We start from the raw sequence: 19112 nt of genomic DNA, 5'->3' as shown, positions 1-19112 counted from the left end.
CATCGTTCAACGTGCGTACATTATCGCGTAATGGATGTTTTTAACTTTTAACGGGAGATTCACTCCGTTACACGAGAAATTGCGAATGCAGTATATTCCGTAGTAGGTGAAACTCACTTCAAGGATGGATTTAGCATTTAAAAATAATATAATACTTTCATGTAAACATACGTCCTATTCGACCTTGTTTACAAGTGACAACGAGTTTTGCGTTCCAGCAACCTGTATCTGCTTACCTTCACAAGAGGTGCTCAAAATAACCTCTATCTCAATGCAATTCCGCGAGCGTCTTATCGTCGCTCTTCTTATTCTTTCGACACGTTCGGGTATTATTCGGATTTATTGAGAACGGTGTACCATTTTCCCGGTGTAATATCACCGTGTATCAACGCCACTGTGGACAATGGATTTCAGGTGACTCAACGAGGAAAAATCAAATGGGATTAAGTCGGGAAATAATGCCAAGTGGGTCGTGCGTAAGATATCGAGCGTTGTTTGTAAATAGTCGAACGGAATCGATGGTACCGGGTCAGCTGTGTAGATTTATTTTGTTACTTTTTAGCGTTAAATTCATCTTCGAAACGAATCGCGCAGATTTTGGGGCATTGCGTACGATTTTAATTTAATCCGACAAATTCGATCGAGTCTGATGTAAGATTAATTATTTAAACGATAAATCTGGATTATAGAATAAAAGAAGTACGTTAAAATCAATGATTTTGTTTTCTAAACTATGATAAATTGAGCATAGTATTTGCTACTCGATATACGTATTCATTATTTTAGTAGAAATATATGTATGTATATAGTCGCTGTATTATTTTATCATCGAAGGCAGAAGGTATTCGGTATTCAGTTAGTCGAGTTCGGAAATTCCAATACTCTGCTTTATTGGTAGTAGACAAAAATGATAATACAATTGATATTGTATCGATACTAGATTCGTAAATGTAAATGAAATATTTCTAAGATATTATGAAACATTCTGATAAAAATTGCTACGAAACGGAGGTAAATATCGTACGTGTTATGACGTTTAATTTTATCTGTGCGTGGATTCTGTGTCGATAAATTTAGCATCGATAACTCGGAACAATTGATACGAATCATTATCGACTATTGCACGTTGAAAGAAACTGATAATTATAATTTATAACTCTCCCTCTCTTTCTCTTTCTCTCTATATATATATATTTAAAAATCTATGGCAATCGTGAGATTAGAAATATCAGAGAAATTATCGTGTGCAATAAATTCTTGCGAAACGAATACTATTTCTCAATGAAGAAAAGATACGAAAGTTTACCGGTACGACGACAAATAATCTTTTCACGGTATTATCGTCGCAAAGTGTCAATTTTATTCGTACACTTCTAATGTTTCGATTTAAAGATTGAAACGAAAGTGTTGAATCGTAAATGAAAAACTAGAAACAATCTACCGGAGGAAGATGAACATCAACGATATTAATCCGAAGGAACACGATAAACCGAGAAGCGAATTATCAGTGCGAAGAATCGACGGCGAAGAGCTCGACGTACGTTCCGTGGAAACGACGGAGACAATACCGACGGAGTCGATCCAGAATACGGCTCGCGAGTAACAGGTGAAAGCAAACGACGAAACGAACTCGCGAGAAGGCGCCACCGACCGGTCGAGATATCTGGAGGAGGCGCTAATTCGCTCGTTCGTTCGCTCGTTTCGAAGCTCGTCGCTTGGCCGCCTGTGCGGCTTTAACTTTTTAAAATGTCGCCGATGGCCGTGACAGGGTCTATTTTTAGCCGCGGCAAGATAAGCGCGGGAGGGACGACGGGCAACGAGAGAGACCGGGAGCGAGACAGAGAGAGGGAACTCCCACGGGATAGAGAGAGACAGGGAGTGGAACAACCAGTAGCGTAACCGGATGGCATTTTAGTAGGCACTTGAAAAAACACCTGTTTAATTAGCTCTCTGGGTGCACCGTGATCGATGGAACTGAACGAACAATGGCATAGATTCTATTGTTTCGCTTCGCACGAAACGTTGACGATGCAGGATCGACGGTGTCCTTCCACGTAGGGAAATAGTGCGTCTTCGACGATCGTATTTCTACGATCGAATCGAGTAAATACGTGTATCGTTTGTTTCAGACACCTGCCTGGAAAGACAAGAGTGCGACGACGCGTGTACGAACGATAGCGACCGACACGTCGGGGGGAATGTTTTCAAGTTTGGCACTAGGGAGTTCGCGAAAATAGGGAATTTATCACCAGACGGGATCGCATCGGGGACCACCTCGCGGCGACTGTTTTAACACTTTCGTGGAAGGATTTACGTTGAATTTTCGACCACGTTGACATCGAACGGTTCCAGGATTCTTTTAGCACCGAAAGTACGCGAAGCACTCGGCACGGAGTTCGATTATGCAACCGGCGTTATCACAGCCTAAAACTGCTAATTTTTGAGACTGATTCAATTACATCACCGACAATGAGTAGGAACGACAGACTCGTTGGACTAGAAGCGATACCGTGGCTAGAGAGAACGGACAGCGGAGGGGGAGGAAAACGAGAGAGAGAGAGAAAGAAAGAGAGTGAGAGAGAAAGAGAGAGAATCAAAGAACTAATTATGCGTGACGTCACTCTGTTGGTTTCTACAGACGAGTCGAGTGCAACGAGTCGACTCGAGTCAAGTCACGGCAAGTGGGCCAGAAGTCTCTCTCTTTTTCTCTCGTGCTCGCGGTGCTGTTGCTGTCGCGGCGAAAGCTGCGTCTGCAACGAGAGTCAGTCTTTTTGCCCCGGATGAGGTAGGAGGAAGCAAAAACAGAACTTCCAAACTTTATGGCCGGTAAATCAGTGGCACGTTAGGCCCGCTGCCACCAGGCGTCCCATTCCAAGTGGGCCGATTAACTAGAATAACGCCGTCGGCGCATAGGAAATTCAATGAAAGCTTAATTAACAATTAAGAAACGCGACGTGGAAGTCTCGAATTTCGACGCGCGAGAGTCGCGCGTTTTTTTTCTTCTTTTATTTTTTTTCTGGAATTCGCCGAACGTTCGAATCGGTTGGACGACTGCCGAACGAACTGTTTGCAGGGACGCCAACCAAGTACAATAAATGAGAATTTCAATGCACTTGCCAGATACAACTCATCCGTTAAGATTTTTGTAAAGAATTTGTAATAAAGTGGGCGTTTCCGGAATTATTCCGTTGTATTCGGTCGTGACTCTTTGTAACGTGTGAAATATACGCTCGACGAGATACCGTGTACTTTATGTTCGTAAACGATGTGTATATGTCACCCGATGGTTTTCCTCGTCGGATCGGATTACGGAGTAATTTGAATCTTTCGATTCGGTCGTTTGTGTTTTTAAAAAGCTCCGGACGTTAAATCGATGCACCATGTGCAACGTTTCGCGCCATTTTTCGGTACACGTGTAACACCACTGGGCATTCTTTGAGACAGGTTTCAACGAATCCTCGTCGTTGGTGTTTGGTAGGCTTACTTCCGGTGATACCTAAATCGACGATAAAGAACGAGGTACACCCGTAAAGTATTGAGTTGTAAAAAAAAAATCGTGTTTCATTTTCACCCCCCCCCCCCCAAAAAAAAAAAACGAAATGACTTTCCGAACAATCTAACAGATGGACGAGAAAGATTTTGGAATCCTAATCGAAGGGAACTCGTGAGAAACTGACAAGAGATTTAGATAAAGATTGAAGATTTCCAAATTGTTTAAAGGAGATTGATGAATCGTTAATGTAACAACGATACGAGGTTTATTTTTTCGATTTTCAAGCCCAATAACCGTTGCTCGATTCGAATGAATTGTGAGTTTTTTCCGCGTCATAAGCGATGACAAAATTCACAATGGCTGAATACCGATGAACCTCCAGGAAGACCTATACCCACCTCAAGTTCGCATCATAAAGTGGTCGCGAGTAGTTTATGGGTAGTATTATTCGCTTTTCCTTTTTACAATGGGATAAATCAATCACTGACGAATCACATTGCCGAGTTCTTTCAGCAGAAGTTACGAGAACACCAATTAGTAAATTTATAAGATCTTATCGTATCGTATCGTTTACGATAATACTCGAATACACATTACACTTTTCATAGTGTAAAAACCGAACGATCTGGGATACAACGTTCTTCATCTTTTTCTATTATATCGTCGCTTGTCGTTTGAACAATTTTTTGGAAAATCGCACGAGATTTTCTCCTAGGTCTCCTGTAATAAATTTCCAATTTTTTTCACTCCGATAAAACTGATCTGGTCGGCCAGGAACATTTCTTTGATCGTAAATCACGTCAGATATGAATCCTATTTTTAGACTATCGTTGCATCTCTGTTTCAGGGAATGCTGCAAGTCTGCAGTCTTGCGTAAAGAGACGAAAGGTGTAATATTGGGGTTCGCCGAATCGAAGAGCGAGCCCTCGGTGACCTTCGGATGAAACCTTCACCGAAGAACTCTCGATTAAAACAGTTAATACTTAGATTTAACAACGAAAATCGATGTTCGTATTTCAACTTAAAAAATACGTTAGAAGGTCTGTATTCATTGATACAATGACCAATCGTATCGTATCGGATGTAATCGTATCTACAGTGACTAATTTACTTCTAAAAACTGATGCATTCTTCCAATCAGATTATAGAGCACGAATTAGTCATTGTTCTATAAATATTGTTGTGGCGATTCCGATCTAAATCTACTATTAGCGTAAGGAATAGTATTCCTAAAGATAGAACGTTAGAAAACGATAGTAACTATGTATCGAAAGAAGATCTGGTAATTGTTGAGCCACCGTAGATTGCTAAAGTGATAACGTTAAAAGGCAATTATCTACTAAACTTTAATTCCATCGTCTACGAACAATTTTATTCCCTTATCTAGAAATTCCTATCGAATCGATAACAATGCGTAGGTACGTTACAATTCGATGCCTTTTCGTACGGATTATTTTTAGACTCTGAGTAATCTGAGAAAGCAGTCACGAAGTGTAACTTGTTGACAACATAAATCGTATTGTTTATCCTATTTCGCAAGTAGAAAGATACTGTTTACGAGCATTCAGGCGTGATTTACCAGCACCGATGTATAAAATCACGCACGCGTTTCTGATTAAAGATCGGACGCTAGCGCGCCTCTCGTTAGAAACGGAATTCCAATTAGACTGTAACGAGCAATTATTATGTATTATAGCGATGAAACGGAAAATTTACTCTGCTCAGTTCCGCGATGGTTGAATGAAGGGGAGCAGAAAGAATTGATTTCCCAACTATGATAAATGGAAGGAAAATTAAGATTCGTATCCTGTGGAGCGCCACAGGTTTGAATACATTACGTGGTTAATCGAAACGAGAAAGAAGTATAACGTAATTGAAACAGTCTAAAGCCAGAGATTCTCAAATCTTTGTTAGTTTCCTTTAAGGCAACTGCGCTGGATTAACGTTATCGTCTTCGTGAAAACGTCAAATTATATTTGTAAATTCTTTCGTACAAAGTTACATACCCGAGATTCAATTATCGAATTAATAATTTTCTTCGCGACCATTTCTTTCAATTTTTTTCTTCCCTCACTGGACGAGCGATGATCTCGGATTTTGTATTATTATTATTATTATTATTGACGTTTCGTTAAGAATACGACAACTAAGTTAAAACTCCTTAATGCACGAACACATAGTGTAGGAAGAAGAAAATTATAAATAAAATAAAAATACACGTTAGGAAATATGGAGATCTATACGAGCAATTCAATTTCTTACGAATGACTTTAGTTGATAAGCTTAGTTGATTTTTTAGCGAAATCGTTACAAAAGTAGTGTTAACTTTTATAGCATGTATAAAGAATCCCAAGAAACGATCATCAATAGGCGTAACCGTTGATCAAATACAAAACGATGCAAAATTAAGTAAAAATTGTAAAGTCGTTAACTTTACTCCTATATTCTTCTTCCTCGTATACCGTAACGTGAAATTATATAGATTTCGTTCTGATAAAAATCTACCGTCACAAAAAACGATGTTACGGTAAACTATACAATATCGTTAAATTTAAGGAATTCGTTTCGGACGACGACTTCCTGCGAGAACATCGTAATTTTATATCGCTTGATTTGTACACGTATTAAATCCATTATAAATTATATCGCAGGACATCGCGCAAAGAAGATGTCTATGTTTATTTATACCCATGGGGCATGTCTTCCGTCGTGTACCGAGTATGGAATTTAATTCTGCATATGGTGACGCACGTGTACGGAAGTTGAAAATGAATTTCTCGAAAACAATCAGCGACACGGGTCCGAAACACCATTCACGTCGAAGGAGGATAGACATTTATCGAAATGAGAATTCACCGAATGGAACTATTATCGCGACGCATTGAACTCGTTATTTCGTCCCGAAGAGTTAATACGTTGGACGAGAAACGACATTAGTTACGGGATGACCCGATACATTACGAACAAATTTGCCAATTAATCGTTCGCGAGAACTGGTTCGTTTCGACTGATGGGCCCACGTTGGGCATGCGGTGTCGTCACTAGCCGTGACGAGCAGCTATTTTCAGACCCAGTGGCATTATCAAGGGGACGTTCCACGGAGACGAGGATAATAGACTCACGTGATTCATGCCGTTCCATGCCGCCTGGTAGCACGTACATACATACGTACACGCGTCCATGCATGTGCGGATAAATAATGTCGGCCAGGTATACGATCGTCGTCCACGATAGTCCAATTATCGCGGGTTAATCTCAGACTCCAGAGGGCAGATTATTTACAAGCATTGATGGCGACTTCCATATAAATTCTGGCAGTTCCTCCACCGTAGGTGCTCTTCTGGCTGAACGGAATCGGAGGAGGAAGCTACGCGGCAGCATACAAATCTTTTTGCACCTTGTTTGAGCGTCCTCTTGAAACGTGATAATATTTAAGTCTCTATAAATATTCTGTCGCGCGCGGCTAACCTTTCCGAACGTCGTTGTTCCTTTTCGTACGGTCCGAGATCGTGACAAATTCTATTTCATTCTTCGCTACGAAATTGTGATATCGTTCAACGGTACTATCGAACCTCGTTTTAACGTTGCGGTCATTTTTTATTTCTTCCGTTCGTACGGTTATTACTGTAATCGCTGTAAACGGAGCTTTATTTAGCCGGGTAGTTATCGGACAAGGGGTAAACGTTGAGCATTTATCGAGGTGATCAATGTGGTAGGAAGAAATCCCATTTACACGGTGTATCCCCAGTATTATCGATTCCTTCCAATTCTAATTTCATCTTTTCTATTGGTCGACAGTGCATCGAAGATTTTCGTGCAATTGAAATTATGCAGTATACATATATGCGATTGTAATGTATCATTGATCAAAACTGGAGTTTTGCATTATTTCGTCTACTTTCCTATTTCTCGTATTTCGAAAAATACATAGAAATTTGTAAACCAGCTCGATGCACTTTAATCGAGCAGTTCGCCAGATGCAATGTACAAAATTACGCGTAAAATTGAATAAACCGATTATCGTTACAATTATTCTTATTTATGTTTTCCTTATTCGACGGATTTATTCACCGTAACAAAACAAAGTACAAGTTCATTGAGAAGCAAGATGAAAGAACAAGGTTCGGGAAATTGTTGTTTCACGACACGAACTTGAACGAAACGCGCAACGATCGTAGTAATAACATACAATAACGTCTTCTTGGCGATAAAGTTATCAATCGGTGTGCAGTGTTTCTAATTTCAATTTAGTAAATGTAACACGTGCGAAATAATTAACAGTGTAAATGACAATCGTCCGTAAATGAAAAATAATTATTCATTCAAGTGGTATCGTAGCGATTAAATGCAACCTCCGTGGTTATTTATAGTAAACAAGATCAAAGTCTCTGTCTCGAAACATAATTCGTTAAATCATGCGTGGACGTAGGACGACTATAAATACGTACGTGGAGGTACAGTTACAAGACTTGTATCCTTTCTTCCTCGGTAGGCGATGCAAGATCAGGAAAATTATGCGCGCGAGTGTTTTACGAGTATTTTTGAAACGCGCAGTCACCGTGCTCCAACACATCGAAGAAGAAGCCACGTAGCATTGTATATTCGCGGAACGCTTAATATGTACCTACTTGTTACGCATACGAATCACACACGTACGTTGTTGCAACAACATATTATTGCGTTGCAATAATTGGTGTCCGTAAAGCAAATACCACACACGTGGTATTCTGATTACATAGCCGATAACGCAATAGAGTATAGAATACGTGCGTGTGGTAAATGAGTTTTCTACCGAATTACGAAAAAAAGGAGAGTCAAGATACATTTCATACATTTTTTTATCGTGCACTGCATACGAAATGGTCGATTTCGAAAACGCTCTTCACAATTGAATAACGGTAAATATTACCACAGCGTGTGGTTTACAAGACAGTTACATTTATCGATTTACAGCATTGTTTTTATACGTTTCTAAAACATGTCTGGAAATTTCAGACCGATTTTTCATTTAATTCGCAACGAGAATCTGTCGAAATAAATTCGGATTCTACCTTCGATTATTTTATATCGTTCGTAATATAAAACTTAGAAAATAGGAAACGTTGCGCGAAATTGAACAAAAAATAAATAAATAACGTTTGTTCTAGATAAGTTATTTCGAGCAAAATTATAGAAATTTTAGAAATTCTATGCGAATAAAATACTATTTTGCGTAAGTTTCAATCGATCGTACTTTCCTTAAGACTACGATTGTTAGTCACAAGTACATTATTCATTGATTCCACTTATTCCCTATGTTACGTGATTAATATTTTATTTGCTTATGTCTGGTTTACGGGCTAATAATAGACGGTGAGTACATTACTATTTAGATAAAACTTTATCTCAATAACTGTTTGATCGAATACATTTTTATTTGAACACAAGTAGGTATATTTGCTGTACAAGAATAAACTACTGTATTATATCTTGTTCGTTGGTCGATAATTAATGTCGATTTAATTACGAAAATTCTCGGTACTTTTTGAAAGCCGTTAATGATCGTTGATTTTTGAAGAGAGTTTCCAATTTTAGTCGACCTGGAGCAGTGCTGTGATAGCAAAACAAATGGAAGTGAAGTAAAATAAATGAACCAAAGCTGGGGCAATTTAGCTGGCACGCTGCTCGTAAAAGCTATAAAATAATACGCAAGGTTAAAATATCGCAATATCATGCGAATATTAAGAAGAAGGTGGTTTAATTGTATACTTTGCGAACTAATAATGGTATAAAAGATGAAAAGTAACTAACTTAAATTTCGAATTCATTTTTTTCTCGTAAATTGCCATTTATAATTGCTAATATTTTCATCGTAATGCTGATATCAGTGTCTACTGTTATTATCGTAGTACACGTGTTTCGTTCTAAAAATATAGGAACACAATTATTGTAAACGAGCTTCTAAAATTCCATTTGCCGTTAAAAATTCCACAGTTAATTCTGTATTCAACAGTGCGACTGATTCGAAGAAATTAGTTTAAAATAGCGATACGCTACAAGAGTATTTAAAGAAAAAGAGGGAAACAACTAATGGATCTTAAGATAGAGTGTTAAAAAGATTAAGATATTAATTGAACGCTAATACTGGTTAAATAAAAAGTTCGATAAACAATGAGAAGATATATATCAGTTATAATTTCCGTCCCTTTTTAATTGCTAGGCGGATCGAAATCGTGGTCAATTTATTTATTTTCTGTACATACATTTTGTAGCATTTACACAAAATTAACGAGATACTAAACTGATTTTCAAAATTTACTAATTAGGATAAATATTTACTGTATTCCACTATCATAAATTCATTAATTACGTGGTATCTCCCCTATAAATCATGTAAAGCTCGCGTGTAATTAGTACGTTCATTGTAATTTATAGTAAAAGAGAAAGAACGGAATGTTTAAAACATTGGAAAAAAGAATTGTATTATTTCTGGCGGAACACAATTACTAATTACTAGTTAAAGCGATAAATTGAAAACGTAATTTTCACACTTCTTAGAACCTTGCTAAACAGGAAGTTTCAGGATACGCGAATCATAAAATATTAAAAAGTTTCGAAGAATTTTAAACCGAATATTTTTTAAAAAGATTTCAAGAGTATTACGAACAATATTAGTCAAAAAAGAAAAAAAAAAAAAAAATAGAAAATAGCTAACGGGGTCGTAAATTATTTCGTTATCTCGTGGAAAATTAATTTGCTTCAGTTCGTGACAAAAGTTGAACAGGTGAATGTCTCGAAGGACGACGTGTAAAGTTTCAGGCAGCGAAAGGAATTCTTCGAAAATATTCACGTACTTATTTGTGGTTCGGGGTAGAAGACAGTCGTTGCCCCAGTGCATTAAATGAGGCCATTAAAGATCCGTTTGTGTTATCGAGGAACGAGTTCCAAGCGCGGTGAAGAAATAGACGAGATGTGCGGGGAACGAAGAAGGAGCTAGGTGCGACCGGTCTATGGGATTCTCGGCACCGCCATGGGATGTTGTCGTAGCAGGTGCTCGAATCACCTTCTACCTTCCCTTGGAAAGTCTACTATAGTCGTTCCATTTTCTGACAAATTATCCCGTATCGTAAACGAAATCTCGATCCTCGTAGCAACGTGATGATAAATTTCACGGTGCAAAGTTTTGCAAGGGAAAAGTCGGAGCATAAATAATTAATTAATTAATACGTTCTTGTATGAACGGAAGGCGAGGAGTCGAGATCGCAGGATATTAAAAAAAAAAAAAAAAAAAGAAAAAAAGATTCCGCAACTTTAGGAGGGTGTAGTAACATTCTCAGAGAGTGGAGTAAAAAATATATTTGATCGTCGCAGATTTAAGGACCGATCTTTACTTTATTAAATAACGGGAGTACAAAAAGAATCCGGTAGGGTGTACTTTTATTCCTTAAATCTCAAGGTTTGCTCTAGATATTACCAAGAAGGAATACTTCTCTCATTACTCGACTCGTACACTGTTCTCTTCGAACGTATCTTCATATGTATACATATAAAGGGTTTTGGCGTCACTGAGTAAATAAATATATAAATACGTCAGGAATATAATTCTACATAAAGAGCGTCAAGGTTGTAATATTATTAGAAATTTGATTGCCTTAAAATTAGCCCACGTAAACCAAGAATGTCTACCGGTTGTCGAGTAACAAATACGTTCTCTTTGCGAAGTTTCACGATTTGCGCATTGAGCAATCGCATATTTCTCGCTACATTTATCATAAAAAGGCAAGGCTTGTTATTAGTTTAACCCTTATCGCTCCAAGTGTGTCTGCCAGGCATTGTCGCTTTCTGTTCCAAGTGTGCCAGTTAGACACTTCGCTAACTAAGTTTTTTATCATTTTTGGCAATGCGATAAAGAAGAAACAGTTTTTTAATTACGAAACTTGCGAATAAATGTTTCAAGATACAACGCTTATTAGTCGATCGTAAATAATCTATTGACTGTCATCGTGGCGAATATATTACTTTTAAAATGTAAACTCGTCTTAGAACGATTTAAAGATTATTGTTTGTACGTTACTGTCGTTTTGGAGTATGATGTTGAAAATCTTACGAATACACATATACTGAGAATAAGTTGTAGGTTGACAGTCGCGTTGAATCTCGTTGAAGCGATAAGGGTTAATAATATTCCGTTCCACGTTTGATGACACGAAGGTGTATTATGTGTTTCTCTAGTTACAATCTAATCACCTTTAGAAGTTCCTGGGAAATAACAGCTCGGACGTAATACTACTGATATTTTACGCGCGATAGTGCATTGTTACATCCTGTTCGGTAATTAAAATTCTAAACGCATACCTTATTGTTTTCTTCTTCGTTGCATATCGATACAAATTGGACAAGCTTTGTTACATTTTTCGATGGTATATTCGAAAAGTGTTGCAAGATAATACGGTCAGTTACTTTGATCTTTCTATCCTATGCGTTCCGGAATAATTTTCATTCCCTTGCAGACACAAAGGTGTAAAATATTCGAGAAAAATGGTTAGAAAGGAAGATGAATTCATAAAAAAAATTTGATTTGAAAATAATTGATCGCGAACAATGCTTGATTGCCATTGTTACGTATAATAGTTTTATCGCTGGTCTAATAATAGTTAATCTCTCGATGTTTCTTTATATTTCTCGAGCCGCTCAGATAAATTTACTACGAAGTAACTTTCGTCGAGATTTTAACGTAATAGAAAATTCCTCTGAGCGCATAATTAACGGAATATAACCAACGGTTGCGATTAAGTGTCGTTTTATAGCGATACACATGCGTAAAGTAAAATAAATATTTTGTGCGTCAACTGTGATGAATATATTGTCCGTTGTTGTTATATCGGAAACAAAGAAACTTCGATAATGGTGTTCCGCAATTTGTACGAATATCCAGGAAAGAAGAATTCCAATAAGTTTAACATAAATGCATATAAACGCGTAAGAGTAATTGTGGGCTGAGGTGTGCGCTGCACGCGTCAAGTGCAGCCGCCTGCATTCCCGGTGCAACGACCTTGAGAATTCGGCCTCGGGTGTGAACCTTTCGAAGGCAACTTCCTGCAGGGCATGCGTAGTTGTTTTGCACCGCACACGCGCTATTTTATGAAATCGATCGTTAGCGCGCCAACGGCGCGTAACGATGACGTCAATATTGTGTACGCGGTGTGTGTAGTCGACAAACCCCAGAGGTATTATCTTTCACGGTACTTCCCACAGCGAGATGAGCTGCCGGGATGGGTTTGAAACAAAGTACACACCAGCGAAATCATTTTATCGCAACAAAACCTTGGACCGTCTCTGGATAGCGAAATTGGAACGAAAATTTAAAAGCGAAAACCGTGAAACGTTATTCGCAAAATTCGAGACAAGACCTTCGGATCGATTGAATCGATCCGACGATGTGGAAATTTTAATTTCGATATTTGAAATTAAATGTTCAGTTTTTACATCGAATGTTCCGCACTTTGCCTTGTTTCCTATTATAGCGATTTGCGCGTTACGGTAATTTTTTCGACCAACTGAGCTTATCATTTATTCAATTTGTAGAACGTAGAATCGTATCGATCAGAGGTCTATTCCTCGAACAGACACATTTAAACGGAACGGTATTTAAACAAGTTACCCGTTATGTGTATAAATAGTGCTTCTTTCTTTCGAAGACTTTATTGTATCGACATTTTAACCTTCGCTTCGCTAAACGCAGCGAGCCAACGCTGAATTATTTCGATCCACCACACCGAGCTATCCATTACTCACGAATTTTAATGTTAAGATATCAATTATCATCTAATAATACTTGCAATATGGAGAAGAAGGAAATGTGCAAAAAAATGCAAATGCACTTTCCGAATATATTACACCTTATTTATGCACCTACACTCTGTACGCAGTTTATGCATTCTAACGACATGTGTATGCAAAAATGTATTTCCGCAGTTATTGTTTGTGTTATAGCGATAAGACCGAATCGTGCGTCAAAGCTACCCAGCTTTGGCTCGGCGAGGGTTAATGGAAGATTCGCCATTGGTTTTTTTAACCGTTTAGCCGTGTCTTTTTGTATTTCGACCCACTGTGCGTCGCACCTATTACACATAAATGATCGGAACGACGTGTCGACACTGTTGACCAGTGGGATTCCAATCACGTGGTGGTCAACAATTTACATTCACTTCGCTTTAAATTGAACGAATAATAGTACAACAGATTCCATTCGGCTGTTTACAAGCAATGCTCGATATCTTACGTGCAAAATTATCGACCGTTCTATGCACGGTATTCTTCGATACAAATATATTGAATTTTTATCCGTGAGAACGTTTAAAATTCATTGTCCGCGAAACGTCTGATGACGATAACGAACCGATACGTCAGAATCGACCAAGATTCTCGTTAAATCCAAGTAACATCCGGACACGTCGCAAGGATAAGAAAATCAACGATAAGACACTTGCAGTTGTAATTTAGAAAGGAGGTCGAACAGAACGAATATTTACACGAACATATTGTACCGTGTTTAAATGCTAAAGCCATCCTAGATGTGGGTCCCACATATTACGGAACATCCTAGGTATTTACAATTCCTTGGATACCAAACGGAGTAATTCGCAAGTTGGTACATAAATTGCACGAGAAATTTAAATACAAGGCTGACGTAACTTCTGCATTCTCTTTCTCGCTTCGTTTCGATACAATTGGGGAAATGGAAAACGGTGTATTTTTTTCGCGGAAACGGTAACGAAGAAGACAATTGTATTACTGAAATAAATTGGTGGAACAATAATATCTCCTTCTGGGAATTGTACGGAACACAGAGGTTCATCGGTAATTCGCTATCTGAGCGGTTAATTGCATTTTGCGCGAAGCATTTTAAAAACTTCCGTTCGGTCGTTAAAAACCACACCCCGACGTGAATTAAAACAACAAAAACAGTCATATGGCGTACGTTGCACCGTGACAAAAGGCTCGCATAACGAAGCAGGCGGAGTCTAAAATTAGCACCTGATCCTGACCTGGGTTTCGATCGTATAACTCTTGAGTGTCAAAATGCGAGCCGAATTTCAATCGCGTACTTTGAAATGCTGCCCATCGCGTCGTTCGTATTAAAGAGTGTCCACGTTTCTGTGCAACGCGTGGTTCAACGTCTGATAAAGTTGCTAATCGTGAATTATCGATGAATTAATTTCTCTCGTCGAGAAACACAAACGAATTACGTATCGGTGGATTGAACTTTATTTCGTCCGCTTAATTAACGCACGATCATTTCTTCGGGAAAAAATTTCCCCGGCGATACGACCGTGTCCAAACAAACGTAGAAATAATTTAGACGAAATAACAAAGTGCGATTTTAGCGTACTCCGCGAGTTCGAACTCGGCGAACTTTAGAATGTGAAAATACAACGATAAAGAATGAACTACTCTGTACGTATAATTAAGCTAAACAGTCGCGCAGATAACTTCGAAAACAACAAATTTGTTTTTTCGATGTTTCGTTTCTCGTCGACCCACTGTAGGAACATTTTTTTATCGAACGTATCCGTGAGAATTGTAACACCTCGGGAAATAAATGAAATGAAACTTAACGGAAGTATAGCGCAAAATTCATATCTTTTCGGAGATCTCTCTTTCTGGGATTCGCAGATATGAAAAACCGTATGAAAAACAATTCAAACGATACAACTATCGCCTCGTTCGTTATCCGCGATAGAATACAACGACTTATGTTTATCAACAAGCAATCAGTTACACTTGTCATCAGCTGACTTAGGTAATCTATCTTTTCACCGATAAACGTTTCGTCGTGCGTTAACCCAAAGAAAAAAAGATCGATATCGTTCCCAGTTTTTTTTCGGAAACTCGACAACGTAAGAGAGAAACGTTTCGACGCTACGGAGAACAATTTCTCGGTAAACTTTTATAAAAATTGAGACACAAGAAACTGACGCAACGATCTCGCGAAGAATCGATGGTTTTGTTCTGTACGCTTCGTTCGAGAACGACCACGAGAATCGTCTTTGCTCCACCATTGACGCCTGTAAAATTCACCAATGTAACGATCCACGCACGCGACAGAACGCGCGAAAAATACGTAGACGTTGAACGACCCAATAAATATGCAACGAAATGAAAATTCGCGGAAGCAAACGAGTTGTCCCTAACAAATTCGGTCGTAGGTAGTTATCGTGTATCTGGAGCTTCGCACACATGTTCAGCGCACATGCACCAACACGCTCAACCGTACACATACCGTGCGCACACCCGTATCCACATACCACATGCCACGCATTGGACAATACGCTAGGCCGTATTTTTCGAAACAGTTCGTTGACTCCGAGCAGCTCGAAAGATTTCGACACTTGATTCGGTACGAATAATACATCGTTATTCGACTTGGAATTCGAGTACCTGAATTTTTCCACCGCGGCCTCGCTTTGTACCTGATCCCCGTACACGCAGTCGCCATCGCTCTTTCGCAAGATCCAGATTCCAATTATTTTCGAAACAGGTAACTCTGCTCGTTTATGTACGGTTCCTTCTCACCGCTAACGGTGTCGCGATCTTGTTCCATTCCGAATCGATAACGTTGGATAAGAGAAATAAAAAAAAAAAAGAAAAGAAAAAAGAAACGATAATGAAATTGTGATACGAACTGCCGTTCTATGTACTCGATACAATTAAACCGTTCTTTGGAACCGGTAGCGGCGATAATGAATCACCGAAAGGAGCTACAACCACGAGGAAAGTAAGCCGACACGTGTTGATACGCGATTTCAAATTTCGAAGTTCAATGCCGATCCAAGGCCGTGTTACGCGTCTGAACGCGTCCCGATGTTGAGTACTGTACACGCTGGACGAAAGTAGGTGAACGAACTACGATACGTTGGAAAGACATTAACGACCTCGCCGAGTTCTAAAACAACGATTCCCGGAGAAGAAGATCGCACCAAGTGAATCTAAATTGCGTTCGACACCACTTTGTTCGAATCGTCGAATCCGTGGCAAGGTGTACGCGAGTGTTTCTCGGGAGTCGTCGAGTGCGCGGTAACGGTTCTTCAAATGACTCAGAATCCAAATTGCGTGAAGTTTCAGCCGTTCTCCGTTTACCAACGGGGTTGCATCAACGGTAACAAAACGGAGAGAGAAGAGAACGAGTGGTTGCAATTGGAGAAACATTGTGTCTCGCGCGGGAAATTTTCCACGGGTTTGCCAATTTATGAATCGGAAGAAGGTGTGCTCGAGCCAACCGGGTTAGATGGAAAACGAAAAGAAAGGGTGGACAGTGATTTTCTCTCGTAAGTCGTCTGTTCGATTTTGTCAATAATCGGAGCCACGAACGATCGTTGTTCGGATTGCTCGTTTCTCGTATCGTCACCGCGCTCGTGTTCTTATCGTCGTTGCGTTTCGATAGAGGGGGAAAAAGAAAAAGAAAAAGCTAACCAGCACGCACAATAGCGTTCGCGGGAAGACGAAGGAAAAATCCGTTTCGCAATGCACGCGAGTTTCTGCCGAGACAGGCTGCAGCGAACGCGGAGGTGCAGCCAAACGTATCGCGTTTGCGAGACTAATGCAACGCCTACCATGGGCGCCAGTCTTAGAAAGTGGAATGTAGACCTCCGATGAGAGTGGAAGTCTAGCGCCGGCTTTAGCCATCGGCGCACACGCTGCTGAACCATCAGCATCGCTCTGTCGAGGGAACTTTTACGCCTCGATTTCGATGGAAGATCCTACCGGAAAATGCAACACCTGTTCTGGCTCGTTCGCGCGGTCACCGAGTATTGGGTTCTTCGGAAAGTAATTTCGTTTCTTTTTTTTTTGGTGAAAATGAAACACGATCTTTTTGGAGTGCACAAACGTTTTATTAAATTATACATTCTCCATTTTGGAAAACGAAACGATTTTCCGAACAACCAAATATTTTACGAGATATTTCATCCGTATGTTTTTGACTACGGACGATTTTGAAGCAAAATGGACGCTGCGTGCACTGTGTGCACAAAACTGAACGCTCATAGGCGTTTACCGCACGCGATCGACCAATCGAATAAACACCCATAGGCGTCGAACGTAATTAAAGAATAAAGTAGATGCGCATTTGGTAAACCCTCGCTGTACACCGGATTACGCGATGGTGCATGTGAGATACAGATTGCGTATTTTTTCATCGTACCAATGAAAATTATATAATGGCAAAAATATGGAAAAAATTGATCGGTGAAAGACATGAATTGGAAATCTGACAGACACTCTTACCTATTGGATTACGTACAGGAGCAGGGTTTATTTGACGAATAACGATACAAATCACATTTTATATGCGAACCCTTTGTATAGTTTCGATAAGTAGGTACTGTTCGGCCTTCTGGCATTACGATGAATAATGTTTCGATAATATAATACATAGTATTATACATTCTCTCTGCGTACGCTGGTGGGACAGTGTTTCGTTTCACTTATATACGGCTTGGAGGGTTAAGTACTTTTAATTTCACGCAAACAAGGTGGCGGTTAGTAGGTCTATTGGTCGCAATTTTATTCGGAACGACCTTACTGGCGCGGAGAATTATTTTTGTTTTTCAAAATTTCTTTCGTTACCGACGCGTGCCTTTTGTTTAATTTCTTTTCTTCAGTTTGACAAGTTTCACTTTAATTTATACCCGTTAACAAAATTTCTGGTTGCGATTCCAAAGAACGGGAGCGACTTGTATTATTATTACGATTATCGCGATGTATATTCATCTGTGCATATTTTCGTTATCGTTAAAATATTCGAACGATGGATTCGAATTTGTATCATTATTTATGTACGATTCATTATTAATATTATGTTACGTATTATGCGAAGCTCTATTAGTCTTACGTTTTTTTATCATTTCAAGGTCTTTGTAATCGGATACTGAAGAAAGCCATTCACTTTGACCGAACTGTGTCGCAAATACGATTTAAGTTGTACTTACGACCTAAGAAACAAATCTTGATTGACTTTTAACTGTAATTTTGTTCGGATAGATATCAACGAATGCGTGTAACAGATACATAATAATTCCTCGGTAATGAATAAGTTTTCATGGGAATAAATGTTCATTCCAGTAACATAAATGGACGATTAAATGTAAATCACTCGACTAATGTCCGACTTTGATGTGCGTAGTCGAATAAATGTGACAAAACCAGAGTTTAATTATCTTTATTGCCTAACGGTAATAAAACGTAGTTTTATGCACAAGTACAAATAAAATTAGAAATATCTGTGTATTGAGTTCATCTCGTGAATACTACCTACATGAAATATTGGATGCAATAATTTTTTAAAAATTAGCGAACTTTTCGATACAATTATCGAACGTAACAGAATATTTTGTTGAAACGATTTTTAATTGTCGGGTACTCCAATTTTAATGTATTGGAATTATATTCAATTCTTGAAGCATAACAAGAGAAATTCACAAGAATCCATTTCTTTTGAAATTTTTGATAGTGTATTTGACCGTGTACTTCTCAATCAATTTTTATATATTAAATATAATACTGTATTTTTGAACATAGAATCCGATGGTTAACGAATACCAATTTTAATAAAATTGTCAATATTAGTTTCGAAATAATT

At 38.8% G+C, this 19112-nt stretch overlaps 1 protein-coding gene across 1 annotated transcript in view; it reads right to left on the bottom strand.

The window, feature by feature from the left end:
* The window catches only part of For (cGMP-dependent protein kinase for), an 83194-nt gene that overhangs the window by 56131 nt on the left and 7951 nt on the right, over positions 1-19112 (bottom strand). The window lies entirely within an intron of this gene.

This window comes from Ptiloglossa arizonensis, chromosome 5 (assembly GCF_051014685.1).
Source record: "Ptiloglossa arizonensis isolate GNS036 chromosome 5, iyPtiAriz1_principal, whole genome shotgun sequence".
NCBI lineage: Eukaryota > Metazoa > Arthropoda > Insecta > Hymenoptera > Colletidae > Ptiloglossa > Ptiloglossa arizonensis.
Note: the sequence above shows the minus strand (reverse complement) of the source record. Positions and strands in the feature narration are given on the sequence as shown.